The sequence below is a fragment of the Elgaria multicarinata genome, chromosome 12 (assembly GCF_023053635.1).
Source record: "Elgaria multicarinata webbii isolate HBS135686 ecotype San Diego chromosome 12, rElgMul1.1.pri, whole genome shotgun sequence".
Lineage (NCBI taxonomy): Eukaryota > Metazoa > Chordata > Lepidosauria > Squamata > Anguidae > Elgaria > Elgaria multicarinata.
Window position 1 is genome coordinate 3,510,181 of NC_086182.1, and position 17,856 is coordinate 3,528,036.

At 42.6% G+C, this 17,856-nt stretch overlaps 1 pseudogene; it reads right to left on the reverse strand.

Moving 5' to 3' along the window:
* Positions 1-205: 205 nt before the first annotated feature.
* Positions 206-17,851, reverse strand: LOC134407583 (guanylate-binding protein 1-like; annotated as a pseudogene).
* Positions 17,852-17,856: the final 5 nt, after the last annotated feature.

Below are 17,856 nucleotides of genomic sequence, written 5' to 3' on the forward strand. Positions count from 1 at the left end.
GATAAACATATTATAGAGGAAAAAAAGCAATATAACATTCTAGTTTAGGTTGTATACAGGTAGTATGATTTTACCATCCAAATTGAGTTTCACACTACAAATGGAGAAAAAGTCTTCACAAAAAGAGAACAATGAAAATTCTGTTTCATGGTTATGGCCATCCCTATCCCCATCCATTCAACAGAGTCCTTCAGAGTTGCCAACTTCAAAGGATCACACAGGTTTCATCTTGACTGCTGTGATGGTGCTCAGTCAAGCATTTGCTCATGGCTCTTTCTTCGTGAAGCAGCTTCTCCTGGCGAGAGGGAATGCAGAACAAAGTAAACACCAGTTGATCTTAAAGCAGGGCAGGAAGGGGGAGTGTAGAGGATCACACACATGTGTTGGGAGATGAGCTACAATCTGACCCAGCAATGTTCTAGGATTGCCACCTCTCAGCTAGTGCCAGGATCCTTGAAACTTTACAAGGCTGGAACCAACAGGATTTCCCCTCCCTATAAAGTGCCAATTACCTGAGAGTTACCAGAATACTTCCAACTCCTCCAGCTGCACAGCCTAACAGGTTCGTCCTTAGCAAAAAAATCAACCTTGGAGCAGTCACTGACTTTGACTGCAGCTCCTCTGAGCATTCTGGACCACTGAAAGCTAGTGACACTTTAGGAATTCAGATGAAGGGAGGAACCTGGACTAGCACGTCTTTGTTTCTACTCGCCTTAGGGGAGCCTTGTTGCTTCCCAAAATACACATTTTCATAGGAATGCAGGAGTCCTTGAGACAAGCTATAACTCATCTCCCTTCCAGTGCCAGATTTAGAAACACACGAAGTAAGCCATGGTTTAGGGCCTCATATTATAAGGGGTCTCTAAATATGTTGGAGATAAAAAAGTTGTGTTCTAATTGAAATTGCTTTGGCTTCAATATGTTTGAAAGTGGCTGTGAGTTACAACGGAGTTGTCTTAGCTAGAGAAAGCGTGGCAACATAGCATTTCATATTGGAGGCAATAAGCACAGACTAGAACCAGTTTAAAAGAAGTTCAAACCAATTTATGTTGCAGCTTTGCTGGCTAGGGAATGCTGGGAATTGTGGGACTTTTTTGTCTAATCATGCATAGGGTTGTACCTTTACTTTATTAGTCCTTTTATTAATGCAGAAACATGATGGATTGAATTTCTAAAAGAACATATTAAAAAAAACTTATTTTTTGGCGGGGCGGGGGGGATACCTGAATGTTTTTCCATTTTTTTCAGAATATGTTGCCATATCTTCTTGCTCACTTATGTGCATATTTTCATTGAGTCTAATAATAATAGGAAGAGCCAGGTTGGATCAGACCCAAGGCTCATCTAATCCAGCATTGTCTTTGCACAGTGGACAAGGAGACGCCCACGTGACGCCCACATGCAGGACATGAGTGAAAGCAGTGCTGGATTCAGGAACACATCAAGTGAGCCATGGCTTAAGGGCTTCATATTACAAGGGGGCTCTAAATATGTTGGAGATAACTAAGATTAAATCACTCTGGCTGAAATATGTTGGATGGTTTTGTGTAAATTACAGCAGAGTTGCCTTGTGCAGAGAAAGCGTGGCAATATTGGAGGCAATAAGCGCAAACTAGAGCCAGTTTAAGCAAAGTTCATATAACTTACTTTATTAGTCGTTTTATATACATCTTCAGAGAAGGCTAGCTAACACGGTTTAACTACAAGCGCACCCTAAGACTGGGTGTTACCCTTTCAATATTCTTCCTATTATAATGTAATACACATTTTCTCTTTCTTTTTATGGAACAGACCTCTGAATTTTGATATGGCTTAGGACCTCAGCATGTCTTAAACCGGCTTAGAGTGCAACAGCACCTCCCTACTTGTGTTCCCAGCAACTGGCAAGCAATCTCCAGCAAGCAGAATAAAGCATGCAAGCTACACAATTTCGGCAAATCGCCATTCATATTTTACTCTCTCCAAAAGTGTGATGTAAATTGGCCTCAAGAGTTTGGAGCCCTCTAGGGACAAAAAATCCACTTATTTGTCTGCGGTTATGGCTGCTCATCCTGAGACCTTTTGACAGTGTACCTGTGTACGTTTGAAACATCTTACAACATAAAATGAAATATATAGGGACAAGGGAGGGCTGTTACCTTGAGCCTTCGGTTCATCTCTCGCTCTTGCTCCTGCTCGTACTGCTGCCTCCTCCTGTCCGCCTCCATCTTGGCAATCAGCGCCCTTTGTTGCTGCTCAAACCTCCATTGGTTTTCTTGGATGATCCGCTGGGTGTCTTCTTGCCATTTTCTATGTTGCTGAGCTGCCCATTCAGCGGCCTCAGCCTTGGCTCTCTCCGCTAAAGAGAAAATAAAATCTGAAATGTATCCCATCCATTGGTAATGTTTCTGAGCCCTTAGAAACAGCAGCATTCTTTAGATAGGCCTGCAATCCCTAGGAGCCCAAGTCTCCCATGGATCTGGAGAAACCATTAGAACTGAGAAATAAAAGTGAACTGAAATGCAACAAAAGGTCCAAGCTGGTTACGTCATTAATGGCTCACTGCCTCTGTCCCAAAGAGCACCCCACCAATGGAGGTTCCTGACAGTGACATTGCGCTGTAACATGGAAATTGCTTCTCAACCTTAATCGATCCTCCCTTACTGAAATGTTGGGCTTGCAATCTTTATGGTGAGAAGGAGATTAGAGATGGGCATCTCTCTCTTGTTACTTTTTGGGGAATGTCCATCAGTCAGCTACTTGGGGGCAAAATCCCATCTTCAAGTATTACCTGATGGGATCTGAGCTGGCGGGAACAGACCAAGAAAGAGACCTGGGGGTGTGATGAAAACTCGATGAAAATGTCAATCCAGTGTGGCTGCTGTAAAAAATGCAAACTCCATGTAAAGGCATAATTAAACGGGAACTGGGAATAAAACTACCAACATCATACTGCCTTTATACAGATCTATAGTGTGACACACTTAGAATACTGTGTCACCACACCTAAAAAGAGATATTGTAGAGCAAGAAAAAAGGAGCTGGTACTACTCCCCTATGAGGGATGGTTTAGCTTGGGGGAAAAAGAGGCTATGGGGAGACATGATAGAGGTATTCAAAATTGTGCATGGTGTGGGGAGGGAGACATTTTTCTCCCTCTTTCATAGTACTAGAACCCAGGGTCATCCCATGAAACTGATTTGTGGGAGATTCAGGACAGATAAAAGGAAGTACTTCTTCACACAGTGCATAGTTAAACTATGAAATTCGCTACCAACATGATGTAGTGATGGCTGTAAGGAAGGGGTAAATTCATACATGGAATGGCTGTTCTTAAAATATGTTAAAGTGTTCTATTGTTATGGTTTTAGGAGCGGAGTAGATAACCGGCCAGATGTATGGGGGCGTTCTGGTACTTCCTGGAACTGCTTGGGGCCAGGCCAGCCGACCTTGAGAGAAATTAACATCTCTGGAGAGGTGTGAAAGATCATCGCAGGGAGAGCCGAAGGGAGGGGGAAAGGAGTAGAAAAGTATCTATAAAGGGCATACTTTGAAAGGGGGCTTTTGTTCTGAGCTGGCTGACTCCATGGCTGGGTGACGTATGATATTGTAACTTAGTTTTTAGTTTGCATGGTTCTGGGTTCAATATATATCTGCATGTACCTATAGTTTTAGTTACTAATCCTGTTTGCTTGCCTCTTTCCTAAATAAATTGGGCTTAAACCTCCAAACTGTGAGCTGTGTGCGTTTTGTTCTGGGGATTGTGCAAAATCCAGTGGAAGGCCAGCTTGGCTGGGTCCAGTCTCCTTTACAATGGTCACCAATTTGGATGGCTTTAAAAGGGTGGTGGTGGATAAATTCCTGGAGGAGAAGGCTATCAATGGCTACTAGTCCTGCTGGCTATGTCCTACTTCCACTATCAGAGACAGTAAGCTTATGTAATCTCTCCCACCTCAGTTCCCCAGTTGCTGGGGAACATGGGTGGGAGGGTGAGGTTGCACTCATGTCCTGCCTGTAGATTTCCCATCAACATCAACAGAACGCTTGACTAGATGGACCCTTGGTCTGATCCAGCAGGGCTCTTCTTACTTTCTTATTTACTATTCCTCTTGTTGGGGTGCAGTAGAGTGGTCCAACTGAATTAAGTATGGGACACAGGGCCTTTGCCACCCAGAAGGTACCAGCTACAACAAATCAGCACCAATATCCATCCCATTTACCAGGTCCTTACCTGCAATTTTCTCCTCTTCCTCTCTGAGGGCTTTATCGGTTTGAAGTATGGTTCTGCCAACATTCTTCTTACCCTCAAGGAACTGCTTCAGGATGTCATTGGCCTGGATAGAGGTGTAACAACAGTCAGCAGAGCTTAAGCAGAGAGTATTATTATGAACAAGCTTGGTGTATGCTGTCTTACTAAAACACTCTCCCTATCCTACGGGAAGGCTGTCGATCTTCTGTCAGAAAGGTTCATTTGAAATGATCCGCTCCTTCTTAAGAGAGGGCAGACAACATACTTTGTGGCTGGAGACACACTCAGATTCAATTCAAATATTCCTAGTCATTTCCAAGGTTAAGTTCTGGAAACAGGTTTTGAACATTAACAGAAGACACTGAGAGCACATGGTCCTGATTGCCTCCCCGCCCCCATGATGTCACCAAGAAATCTCTTCTACCCAACAATCTGGAAGCACTTTTTAAAATAGTTCTTTTTAATGAATAAGGTGGAAAAGTAAAAAAATTAATGGCTAAATGTTTATGTAGCAATTTTAAAAATAAGTCAAGCAGACAGCAAACTCAAGCATAGAGTGGACATTGGACAACTGAGCCGCCATTCGATTCCCTCGCATGCGCATCTGTCCTTTCAGTTGCACAGCAGGGCCCATCCTGCAGCTGAGAGTTGCATTCTCAGCTCTGTTTCTATTATGTCTGTAGTCGCCCTGAGAACTGTGACCCTCTAAGGGCCAAAGCACACAGGGCAGGGCACGTCCATGACTGGATCTCCCAATGTCTTAGATGCAGCGAGAGATGAAACAAAACCATAAACAATTAAAAAATACACAACAAAATTATAAAACATTAACATAGATGGAGGGCTGGATTATTCTCCAAAGGCCTGCTTGAACAAAAAAGTTTTAGCCTGCTTCTGAAAGCCCATCAAGGAGGGAGCCAGCCATAGACCTGGCCACGGTGACACATGCCTTAGTTACATCCCAATTGGATTACTGTAACGCGCTCTACGTGGGGCTGCCTTTGAAGAGTGTTCGGAAATTCCAGCTGGGTCAAAGAGCTGCAGCCAGATTGTTGACCGGGGCTGGTTACAGGGAGCAGACAACTCCCCTGTTAAAACAGCTCCACTGGCTTCCAGTCTGGTTCCGGGCACAATTCAAAGTGCTGGTTATGACCTATAAAGCTCTATATGGTTCGGGTCCAGGTTATTTGAAAGAACGTATTCTCCCTTATGAGCCTGCCCGTGCTTTGAGACCTTCTGGAGAGGCCCTTCTTTCAGTCCCACCTTCTTCACAGGCACGCTTGGTGGGAACATGGGAGAGGGCCTTCTTGGTGGCTGCTCCGGTGCTCTGGAACTCTCTTCCTGGGGAAGCTAGGCTGGCTCCCTCCTTGATGGGCTTTCGGAAGCAGGCTAAAAGTTTTTTGTTCAAGCAGGCCTTTGGAGAATAATCCAGCCCTCCATCTATGTTAATGTTTTATAATTTTGTTGTGTATTTTTTAATTGTTTATGGTTTTGTTTCCCTTCCCCCCCCATGTATATTTTAAACTTTGTAAGGCCGCCTTGAGGCCCAGCATTGGGCAAAAGGCGGGATACAAATAAATATAATAAATAATAATAATAATAATAATAATAATAATAATAATAATAATGAAAACCTAGGTTCTCACAGCACCAGTGTTGGAAGAGGACGCGTTTAACGCTTTCCCCATAAAGACGTATTCCCGATCCACTTCCAATTTTATTTGCAGCTCCCAGCAGCTGCTTTTTAAATACACTTGAAAGCACCATTGACTTCCTGAGACACCTCTGCTTCAGCCCTAACTGTGAGGCAGGTCTAGGCACCTTGTTAGCGGAGGCAGAACTAGAGATGACTGTCGTCAGGAAATCTGGCCCTTTCTGGGCTTGCTGGATTTCTGCGACGCGCCCCACTCAGCGTGCTTTTGTGATCCAGCTGCACAGTTTCCCCAAGTTCAGGGGCCCTTTAACACTTTTTTTTGGTTTTAGCTGTAATTTACGCAAATAGAAATTTGCGTAGGTTTTAGTCACAAATCACGCAAAATTGCATTATTTGCTCACACTGAAGGTGTAAATTGCCCAAATTTACATAATTTGTGGAAATTATGGCTTAGTTGGTGCAAATAATGCAAATTTGCACAGTATACTCCCCAAATTTAAGCAAATGTTCTTTTATGCACAAAAAATCCCAGAAATTCTGCCATCTGGCGCCGAGTCAGGCCAGCTGGTGGAAGATAGAATGGAGTCTTGGGGGTCCAAACCAATGAAAGCTCGTCAAGCTCCACTCCTCAACCTCATCCGACATCCCTAGGCAGAACTAACCACCCCACCCCCCGCCATGATCTCTCTCCTAGTCTTTCCTTGGGTGTGTCTTTACTGGATCTGTTGCTTGAGCTGCATGCCTTCCTATTGGCTCCTGTGTCGACCAATGGTGCAACTGGGCTAGTGGGAGAAGCCTTTATTTTTCATGAGTTCAGAATTCCTAAGAATTTACCCACTAAGATTTGTGTTTCAGATCTTTGAACTCTTGATTCTGAGGGCATTTGTCAATTCATTTTATTTAGGCTTGTCTGATAACTGCTCTGCAGTCAATCTGGCTCACTGAATCCTGCACACAAAAGTTCTCCAACAAGTGCTGTAGAATTTCACCGATCTGATCCAACAGTATTATAACCAGTAGCCCTAACTCTCACCATTACTCCCATGTTAGGTTCTTGGTGGTATCTTTGTTCCAGTTTCTTCAGGTCATCCTCAAAACACTTGTGGCCACCAGGCCGGGAATAAATTCCTCCCTTGATCTTGCACTCAAAAGCCTGAGACAGCGATGTCAGCACAGCTTCACTGCGTGTCGAGGACTCCTGCTTGTTCTTACAGCAGTATTGCTCCTTCTTCTTATTTAAGATTTTCTAGCAGGACAAACATACAAATCAAGCTGACCAAAAGCTAAACTTGTTACTAGGGTCTGAGAGAGCACCATTTAGGTTGGAATGGTTTCTGGTGTTCAAATAGGGCTGAGCCAGGATTTTAAGTTGTATAGTTATATACGCTACTCACATTCCCATCTTATTGGTGTCTTATATGATCACTTATCTATGGACAATGAGCCCATATCAACTTCTGATTTGTTTACCATGGTGAAGTCTTCTAAGGATGGCTATGCCGTTGTATGTCTCAGGGATGCTTCCCATATAGAGATGGTCCAATGACAGGGGCAAAGCAACTGCCTGGATTGCCAAAATTTTGGGGAGAGGACACGCAGCTGTTTGACAAGGTGTGCAGAGCCAACTTAGCAGTTCCTTGGCTGGGCAAAATTCCCTACATTCTAAATGTCTCCCAACCATTTAACAAAAAGGTCAGGCTGCTCATTTTGGTGCTCAACAGACCTTTGTAGGTTAAAATGTACTCACAATTCAGATGTTTAGAAGTATGAATTTGTGAATTTGTAAAAGTGTGAATTTATTTGCATTTTCAGTCCATGCTTATAGGTGAAGTGGGGGTTCAAATTTAGGCTACTTTTGGCACCCACAAATCTGGGCTTGTATTTATTCCAGATTAATGGATCTGCAGCAAAATAACATAATAGTTATGTTACAGGGATAAAAATGAAAAATATATACAAAAATAGACTGTCTTAGGGTATACTAGAAAGATACAAGCTGGAGACAGATAGGAAGGGAAGAGGGCCAGCTATTTTGCTGCCTGGGGTGAAAAACTAGATGCCTCCCCCTGCCATTACAGATACAAAAGCTGACTGGAGTGGCAATACTGTAGTTGGGGCAGTGTCCTCCACTGCACCTGAAGGCAGCAGGCCAGCTCTGGGCAGGCTGCATGGCACGCAGCTCTCTCCTCCAAAACCTCCTAGTATCTGCCGCCTGAGGCAACTGGCTCACTCTGACAAATGGTAGGGCCGGTTGTGGAAGGGAAGCTGAGCAAGGCAGTTTTTCAAGCAGGAAGCACAACTTGACTGAGCTGAAGCCCAACATGTCATGACTGCAAGAGGAAACAGATGAGATGTAGCAAAGAGATGTCTCTTGCTATCAGACCCAGGTGCAATCCTCTTTCTGCCTCCTAGTGGCTTACCAGAAAATGGAGCCACCAGAAGGCAGGGCTGAAGTGGCTAATTCAGCAGTTGTTGGGCGATAAAAGGAGTGAAGGGTTCCATAAGGCTGAATGAAATGCAGCCACTCGCTACCTGCCCATGCTTACTGAGGCCCAGCTTTCCCAACAGACCACCACCTTTGACATGTGGCCTCTTAATGCTGACATCTCAAGATACAACTTACCATGAGCCTAGCCTGGAAGTGCTGGGTGTCATCATTGAAGGCACGAGCCATGAACACCCGGAGGGCCTCATTCTCATACTCTGTGTGAATCCCCAGTAGCTCCTGAACTGTCTCCATAGGCAGCTTCACCTTCTGCTTCATCAGCTCCACATATCGAGCAACAGCGTTATTCACAGCAGCTGAGTTCTCAATTTTGGCCAAGGCCAGCACACCATTCTCCATGCATGGCACTTTCCCACTGCAGATGGTGTCCACATAGGTCTCCACCAGCTTCGCCAGCACTACAAGGAGAAAAGTAATGCAAGCCCTTGTGGTTTTAGGGGCATGTTCAGCTACCTGTGCTCATAGTATCTCACAACAGTGTAAAATCAAATGTCTAAGGCAGTGTCAGGCACAGTGGATCTTGAACACTGGGGAGCAGGCCATGGCTCCCTGCTCCACTGGTCTTTGGCTGGTGGGCACATGATCCGCAAGTGGAACCTTATGACCTGAACTTAGTTGGGACACCACAGAAGAACCACAATGTATTTGGAGAAAGAGGGGAAGGGGGAGATATCTGAAGACACTTTCAATGTTTTAATTATTTAATATCATTAAAATACTGGACATATTAAAACTGGGTCTGTTGTTGTCACTTCAGGTTAAAAGCAGATTTTGTGTCAGAGTGTTCAAAGGCCACTGGCCTTGACCCTGTGCTATGACAACAGCTGCTCAGAGAAAGGAATACGGGGCTGGTAGGACAAAAGTACAAAAGCTGGGTTACAGTTAAACCTCAAAAAAACCAAGATTATGGCAACCAGCTTGATTGATAACTGGCAAATAGAGGGAGAAAACGTGGAGGCAGTGACAGACTTTGTATTTCTGGGCGCAAAGATCACTGCAGACGCTGACTGCAGCCAGGAAATCAGAAGACGTTGACTTCTTGGGAGGAGAGCAATGACAAATCTTTATAAAATAGTTAAGAGCAGAGACACCACACTGACAACAAAGGTCCGCATAGTTAAAGCAATGGTATTCCTCGTAGTAACCTATGGCTGCGAGAGCTGGACCATAAGGAAAGCTGAGCGACGGAAGATAGATGCTTTTGAATGTGGTGTTGGAGGAAAATCCTGAGAGTGCCGTGGACTGCAAGAAGATCAAACCAGTCCATACTCCAGGAAATAAAGCCAGACTGCTCACTTGAGGGAATGGTATTAAAGGCAAAACTGAAGTACTTTGGCCACATAATGAGAAGACAGGATACCCTGGAGAAGAGGCTGATGCTAGGGAAAGTGGAAGGCAAAAGGAAGAGGGGCCGACCAAGGGCAAGATGGATGGAGGATATTCTGGAGGTGACAGACTTGACCTTGGGGAAGCTGGGGGTGGCGACAGCCGACAGAAAGCTCTGGCGTGGGCTGGTCCATGAAGTCACGAAGAGTCGGAAGCGACTGAACGAATAAACAACAGGACTCACAGCGGCCAGTGACAACATGCCCGCCTGGGATGGTCTTTTCCTTGGATGTCCAGCGGACGTAACTGCTTGTTCTACGAAGTCGGGGTCCAGCTCACCCTCCTGCATCTGCTCCAGTCTATTCAGGTTCTTCCCCTCAGTCGGGCGCTCAAAGACAAAACATTTCCGGGTGGGGAAGAACATCCGGATGCAGTTGCGAGGCAGGTTGAAGAGCTCCACTTCACGGGTGTCACCTAGAGGGAACAAAATACAAAGGGGTAGGTGGCAGTGATCCTCGAATGGCATCTGACAGTGCAAAGATGCCTGCATGTTGGAATACTGCAGAGAAGAGGATTTAGTCAAGGAGGCCTTTAAAAAAGAAGTGCTTATTGTAACATCGTAATAAAACAAGCATAACAAGTAATCAGAGGAGTACAGAGAATCCATTTGTAGTCACATATTTCAACATTTTAGTTATTATTCTTAGTCAGACCCCAGGGCTTCTTCAAGAACATCTATCCAAAGGGGTCCATGAGTGGATGGAAGGTGATGGATACAGTCGGGTTTTGGGATATATTTGATAGAAAAACACCATGTTCTTATGAAGCAATCAGATTCTTGATGTCCTGATTATTCTCACTTGACTATTCAGGTTTTTTTGCTATAACTATATTTCGCAAGAATTGGTAGCATTGCTCTATCAGGAACACATTGGTGGACTTCAGGTTTTTAGCGGTGACCTGCCTTTTATATTATTACTTTTTATTGCATTTGTATACCGCCCCATATCCGAAGCTCTCGGGGCGGTTTACAATGGCAACCATTGCGATTATTATCTCTTTAAAGGGGGCATCTTTATTATTTCCACCAAATATTGGCAACAAAGCCAGGTATGGATCTTGACAACAAAACTTTGGCTCAATAATTGCCTGGCATTCATGAAATACTGTTCACCAAAATAGTCTAACTATCTCACACTGCCACAACATCTGAAAAAAATCCCCATATTTAAGCAACTATACCAGCTTTTTGAAATAAGGGAACTTTATATATTGCTTGAAGGTAGTGGCATCAAGTAATATTGATGGATTATTTTAATCATTTTTTCTTGATTTTAGTTTTTTATCTTGCTAAATCAGTTTCCAAACTTTATTTTCTATTGTTTCATTGAAGTCTCCCTCCCAGTTTGCTTTAAATCCCACTGTTCTCCTGTATGACATGATGATTCATACTTTGCAAATTAAGGAGGTAAGCCCTCTTGTACTGGATGCCAAATTGATTACGATCTGCTGAAATGCAGTTGGTCTGGCAGCTTGAGAGTGGACAATTAAGTTGAAACCAATTAAAGGATAGAGCCTAATTGCATCTTTATCTTTGCTCCTGTTTTTGGAATAACTCCAGTATACAGATTTCTTACGCTCTGTAGCCCACATGTTTTCCATATATTGTACTGATCATACTTGTCTCAGTTAACAAAGCAAGAGTGTACAAAATGGGGAATAAGGGATGAACCAAAAATCATATGCCATGTGCAATCTGAAGCACAGCTTATTGGTTCTCACTTCAGAGGGCCTTTTCTGCTGTGGCACCCCGGTTTATTTATTTATTACGTTTTTATACCACCCAATAGCTGAAGCTCTCTGGGCAGTTCACAAAAATTAAAACCATAATAAAACTACCAACAGGTTAAAAGCACAAATACAAAATACAATATAAAAAGTACAACCAGGATAAAACCACACAGCAAAATTGATATAAGGTTAAAATACAGAGTTAAAACAGTAAGATTTAAATTTAAGTTAAAATTAAATGTTAAAATACTGAGAGAATAAAAAGGTCTTCAGCTGGCGACGAAAGGAGTTGTAATGTGTAATGCCCTCCCCTTGGAGGCCTGATAGGCACAGATCTTGGCTTCATTTTGGCACCAAGTTAAAACACGGCTTTTTAGCAAAGCCTCTGAGGGCTAAATTTGCCTAAAAGCTGAAAAAATCCTCTCTCAGCAATACTCCATAAAGTTCAATGAAACAACAAGTTCACCTGGTGCCAATGATGTCTTATTTTCAGTACCAGGTTAAAATATTTTTGTTTGCACAGATATTTTAATGACTATTAACATTTTATATTTTAAAATTTAGATTTGTATTTTTAACAGTGGTTGACATAATATTAAGCTTCTCAATTTTACTGCTCATGTTTAGATTTTAAGTTGTTTCATTGTATTGAATGTTTAATTTTAATGTACACCACCGTGAAATCCTCTTTGGGAGGAAGATGCAGTATACACATTTTTTAAAAAATCAATCAATCAATTAGATTTACTACATTTTATTTTATTATTCTCAGCCACCTGATTCTTAGTTATGGAGAGTAAGACTTTCAATGGCTATTAGTCATGACGGCTGTGCATTAATGCCAGGATCAGAAGCAGTTTGCCTCTCAATACCAGCCACTAGGGGACACAGACAGGAGGGTGCTGTTGAACTCATGTTCCGCTTGTGGGCTTCCCATTGCAGCATCTCTTTGACCCTGTGGAAACACAATGGTGGACTAGATAGGCCAGGCTTCCCCAACCTGGTGTGTTCTAGAAGTTTTGGACTACATCCCCCATCAGCCCCGGCCAGCATGGTCTATGGCCATGAATGCTAAGAGTTGTCGTCCAAAGCATCTGGAGGGCACCGTGTTGTGGAAGGCTGAGACAGGCCTTCGGTCTGATCCAGCAGTTTTCATCTTAGATTCTCCATGGAGTTCTGTTGTTAAGGCAGAAGAGCAGCATATCATGATTTTAAGTAAGTAAATAAGTCTTATTGGCATAAAGGCTTCTCCCGCAATACCCCCCTTTAACCTCTTCATCAGCAACTGGAGGCCAGTTTATTGTACCCCTCTGGATTTAACCATTTCTTGCTGGCCCTGATATTATATTGATATTAACGGCACATTTTTCATTGGTACCTTTCTTTAATTTCAAGGCATTTTCCAGATAATCATCCGCAGTGATGGGGTGCCCATTCAGCTCCAGCTGCAATGCGAAATCCCTCAGAGTCCAGATGAAGTTTGGGAAGAAACTAATCAATTCAGCGGAGTCTTCCAATTCTTCGGCATTCTCCCCGGATGAGACTTTTGCCTTGATGTGTTGCATCAACTCTGTCACAAAGCTGTTGGCCTGGTTTAGGAATTTAGAAGCCAGCGGTCCTTACAGGAGGAAACCTTCCCCTCAAAAATACGCCTAACCATATATAATAGATTGGTAATTAGATGGAAAGTAGGAAGCTCTGATACCTATAAACAGCTTATTAGGGCTTAAAATGGAGAGAATGAATGCTGAAATCCTTTTGTCTGTATGATGATTTGCAGCACAGGAATTCTATCCTTTTTTATTTTATTATTTATTTATTACATTTCTATACTGCCCAATAGGTGAAGTACTCTGTGACGTTCACAATTAAAAACCATAAATTACATCAAATCAAAACATACTATGAAGCTTTAAAAGTTTAAAAATATGATGTAAAATCAGCCCGGTAGCAGTTACAGCCCAGGAAAAGGCCTGTGTGAAAATATGTGTTTTCAGGAGGCATTTAAAGGATGTTACATTTTCCACCTGCTGAACCCCACAAGGGAGGGTTTTCCAGAGGGTGGGTTCTGCTACAGAGAAGGTCCACCATTGAGGTTCTTCATGGCGACATCCCTTTTTTAATCTGGTCCTCCTATTTATGAGTTACCAATTGTGTAATTGACTAATTGTCCTGGAACCAATGCAGAGAATAGCACGCACATATTTGCAGATGTAATTTATATTAATTACATTTAATTATTTTAAATACAATTTGTGTATGCACATAGTACAGCTTGTGTGGCCCTGTATCTTCAAGAGCAGAGAGGATACATATGAAAGTGCATTGTGGTGTTGAAAAAATCCTGAAAGTCTGAGAGCCTTCACTATTGCAGTCAGGGCTCATTAAGGAGAAGGGCTCCTACTCATTCCAAGCGGCCTTTTCCAACATGGTGCCGTTCAGATGTTTTGGACTATAGCTCCCATCATTCCTGACTATTGGCCATGCTGGCTGGGAATTATGGGGGTTGGAGTCCAAAAATGCCTGGAGGGCTGCAGATTGCTCACCCTTTTGCAGATTCTCAGGCCCTATTTGCTACTTTGTCATGCACTCCCTCTTGACTAACATGCATTAGTGCAAGTGCAAATGAATGCAAGTGGAATGGAATTTTCATACATCTTTAAAAAATAAATAAATCCTTCACTGATTGGACAACGCAAGGATAGGGTGACCATATGACCGGATTTGCCCGGGCTTTTGATGGCAAATCCGGGAGGGGGAGGGGAAATCCGGATTTTTTCAAAGAGCAGCTCTAATGGGAATTAACAAAAATGCTTATAACTCCGTCATTTTTAAAAATAAATACATGAAACTTGGCACAATGGTAGCTCTTAGGAAGGGCTTTAGTCATGCCAAATTTGAAACAGATCCGTTCATCCATTGATTTTTTAGGAATTTTTTAAAAATTGAGGTTTTAAAATTATTATTTTTTAAATTGTCATTTTTAAAGATAAAGAGTTTAAACTTTGCACCATGAAAGGATTTAGTCAGAGCTTTAGCCACACCAAATTTGAAACAGATCCGTTCATCCATTGATTTTTTAGGAATTTTTTAAAAATTGAGGTTTTAAAATTATTATTTTTTAAATCGTCATTTTTAAAGTTAAAGAGATGAAACTTTGTACCATGATAGCTTTTAGGTAGAGCTTTAGCCATACCAAATTTGAAACAGATCTGAGGCCAGTAGCAAACCCTCTTAACAACAACAGCAGCTTGCAATGAGTGAAGATACAGTCAGAAAAGATATTTGAGGGAAGGGGAGAATGTAACACACAGAGTAGAGCAAAAGCTTCCAAGTACAGCAAAACCTACAAAAGTAGGAGTGAGTGAAGTTAATTTCAGATACATTGAATCTCTCATTTGTTCTTTATTTCAGTGATTTTAACATTAAGATGTTATGTAGAACAGATTTGTCTTAAATGTGTTCTGTAAAATCAGACATGTGACCAAGGCTATGTTTGGGTGGGCACGCCCCCTTGGTACTGGACACGCCCCCTTGGGAGGCGACCATGTTGTCCTCCTTTTTGGTTTCCAAAATATGGTCACCCTACATTTGACACTCTGTGAAACATCCCTATCCATGCATAGTGGTCCAATCCAGATAAGGGCCCTCCACACTCAGATGTGAGTAAAAAACAAAGAGTATTTAACTTATCATCCAGTTCAACACTTATGCCCCTTCTTCCCTGCCACTGGAAAGCAAGTTCTTCAGAAGGATACTGAAGCTGGTTCAAAGCCATCTGGTCAATGCTATTCAAACTGTTGTAGACCAAAGTACTGCTAAGCAGCACAGCCAAAGCAAAGATCCAGCAGTCATTCTGAGAATCACCCTAAGAAAAGAGGAACAAAGAATTATTCAGGGCTTTTAAAGCACTTTGAAAACGTTTTGAAAACTGTATATGCAGTGTGTCCTGGGCCCAAACAGTTCTCAGAACTGTTATAAAGCGCTTTAAAGCAGTAGTGTAGATCCCCCCCAGGTTTGGTTCTGCTTCTCCCTTCCCAACCTAGTTTGATACTTGTAAGGCAATGTTCTTGTTGTGCAGCTAAGAAGCAGTGATTCATTCACGGATCATTGCCATGAATACATAATTCCTTTCTGGTGAAGGAAAGAAAAAAACTAGTTATGGTGAGCCCCTTGAAGCATTACTCTAGCTTGAAGAATTACTCTAGAAGTATGTATCTTTTAGAACTTCCAAATTCCTTGTCAATGCTCTACAAATACATGCCGCGAAGTCTAAAAGTTGTATGGAAAACTATTCAACTCTTAATGGTTTGTTGGTGGAGTTTTAAATCGTATAGTGTTTTTATTCTGTGTTTGTGTATAATGGCAATTTGCTAAGACACAATAAAGAACTCTCTACTCTAGCTTGCGAGCAGCTCCTGAGTAGCTAAGTATTACATCGATGACACATACGTAAGGGAACACCTAAGTGACCATGAAATAGTCACCCCACAGGAAGCCATTCGTGGATCAACGGCTCCCATGTAGCAGGAGTGCATAGGAAGATGCCAGCTGTCCATCTAGCTCAATATTTTCTACCCTGACTACCGCTCCAAGCTTTCAAACACGGATCACTCTCAGCCATCTCTGGAGGTGCCAGAAGCCTTACATCTGGAAGGCATGTGCTCTGTCCCTGAGCTACAGCCCTTCCTCATCATTTGAAGGATCCCGTGTGCCTTTTTATAAAAGTGCCAAACGTCACAAACCAAAATTCTGCACCTCATACTGTCCGACATGTGACATCTTGTTTTCCACACACTCTCCACTACCTGATTCTAGGGATGTGTCCACCAGTTGGTTCTAGGGATATGTACTGGGTTTGCAAAACTTAGCATCGCCAATGATGAAGGTGAGGGGATTTGTGGGCCAAAACCTTTAGAAGGGCACAAGTTGTCCATCCTTGTTCTAAACAGAGGAAGTAAGCAGGGCTGCCCGCTTCTCCCATTGCTTTTCAGTCTGTCTATGGAGCCCTCAGCTGTTGCAATTAGGGGAAATCCCAACTGTTGTGGAGATCAGGCTCCTTTGGCTTAAAAGTATCTCTATGTTTGGATGGTATTTTAGGCATGTATGAAAATTTCACTTTGGTTCACGAAACATCTAAACTCCCGTTTGCAATCTCAAACACAAAGAGCAGCGCTTTAAAAAACAAAACAAAAAAGAAATCACACATTCCCAAACTTCCAATCACTTTTGAAAAATTTGGTGTGTTTTTTTTTAAATGCGCATTTTGCAATATGCATTTTAAAAAACAACAACCATGCATTTTCACATATCAATAGGGTGAAGTGCACATTTTTGAAAAATGTACAAAGGAATGAAGACTTTTCCCTATTGAAAATAACACTCTAATGTATATGTTTTTAAAAGTAAGGGTGCCATCTTCTTTCTAGCAGGGCTCCTGTGCCTATAATTGCTACAGGACAGGAAGAAATTCAACAGGGGCAACATCACTCTCATACACACGAAAGTTCACAATCACCTTTTCCACATCACCTAGTCCTTCAGTATCCAGAAGGACAAGGGTTTGGTGAGGCCTCTCTGGGTAGGGAACGCACCACATCCAGATTCCCTTGGTGCTTGCTTGCACTGTAGAACCCAGCAGAAAACCTATGCATGGAGAAAAACACATTTCATAATTTAAGGTGGATAAACCAGAAGAACGTTAGCTGTAGCGATTGGGAAGTAAGGTTGCCAGCTGTTTTCTCAAAAGGCTGCTCTATTTTTAGCAGCTTGCAGTGAGCTAACATTCAAGCAGTGTTGTTTTCCCCAGCGTGAAAATGTGGAGACGGGGAAAACTACACCTGCTGGATTTCTGTTTGTCATTCGCAACACACAAGAGCTCCCCCAAGAAGAAAAGCTGGCATTGCTGTGGGGAGAGCTGTTCTACATTTTCCAGAGATTTACCCGAAAGATAGAATTTTATATAAATCCACACAAACGCACGCTGATAAAAACCCTACCAATTAAAGCTTGCAGTCATAGAATCATGTAGGATATCATGAAACTTCTGAATTCATTCACTGCCACTGGATAAGTAACTAAAATATTGGGGTTTTCAGTTCTGAAAGGCAAAGAGCCCTGGTCTTCATGGTCCACCCACAGATCTGCCTATTCTGCCGATCTGACAGAAAACCCTTGGTTTTAGAATTCATTTTCTTCCCTTCCACCCCATATACTGAATTTCATGTCTTTTCTCTCTCTCTGTCTCACCTGAGGTCTTGCCAGCCAGTTTGTTCATGAGGTAGGACTTCCCCGTTCAGTACAGTCCCACAATGGCCACCACCACCACTGGCTGACGAATTTTAGAGAGCA